At 37.3% G+C, this 300-nt stretch overlaps 1 protein-coding gene across 5 annotated transcripts in view; it reads left to right on the top strand.

Annotated features, from left to right (window-relative positions):
* Nucleotides 1–300, top strand: part of LOC107701213 (endonuclease V) — a 147,199-nt gene that overhangs the window by 950 nt on the left and 145,949 nt on the right. The gene's annotated exons all lie outside the window — the stretch shown is intronic.

Genomic DNA, 300 nt, shown 5'->3' with positions numbered 1-300 from the left:
TATGTTATTAAATGTGGTATTTTCACATGCTTTCAGATGGAGCAGCATTTACTACACAGAGCCATAGTTCACTGGGAAGCTATGCAAACAGCTGTCATTATCGTGAACAATTTCTTCGATTTCAGAATCGCGCAATAAAATCGTTTGCGTTTTTTTTGCATAACTTGCCAGTAAACTATGGCTATGTGTAGTAAATTCTGCTCCATCTGAAAGCACGTGATGATGAAAAATTAAGGTTGAACCGCTGATGTCACATGGACTATTTTAACAATGTCCTTACTATCTTTCTGGGCCTTGAAT

Source organism: Sinocyclocheilus anshuiensis, unplaced genomic scaffold (genome assembly GCF_001515605.1).
Source record: "Sinocyclocheilus anshuiensis isolate Anshui unplaced genomic scaffold, SAMN03320099.WGS_v1.1 scaffold1522, whole genome shotgun sequence".
Taxonomy (NCBI): Eukaryota; Metazoa; Chordata; class Actinopteri; order Cypriniformes; family Cyprinidae; genus Sinocyclocheilus; species Sinocyclocheilus anshuiensis.
The sequence above is the reverse complement of the archived record's forward strand: the minus strand, read 5'-3'. Positions and strand labels throughout refer to the sequence as shown.